The following is a 314-nucleotide window of genomic DNA, read 5'->3' as shown; positions in this document are numbered from 1 at the left end:
CAACCGAACGACAGATCAGCCTCAACTAATAAATGAGTGAGGAGGAAGCCATTTAATAAAACACACAAACGCCTGGAAAGTCTCACGATCAGTAATACGACCCTGATCTATGTCCTTCTTGCCATCTCACATCCTTACTCCCGTTAATAGTGTATTTGCGCCTTAATATCACTTAACATTATCTACTGTCAATCCCGTAAACACCTACAGACACCTGGAATCTATATTGTTGACCTCGTTAGTGGGGGTTAGAGGTCAGAGGTCAGGGAAAGTTCAGCTTAGAATAATAAAGTATTATAAGAGTAAGATTTGGA

Source organism: Penaeus monodon, chromosome 15, assembly GCF_015228065.2.
Source record: "Penaeus monodon isolate SGIC_2016 chromosome 15, NSTDA_Pmon_1, whole genome shotgun sequence".
Taxonomy (NCBI): Eukaryota; Metazoa; Arthropoda; class Malacostraca; order Decapoda; family Penaeidae; genus Penaeus; species Penaeus monodon.
This window is presented reverse-complemented; position numbering follows the sequence as displayed.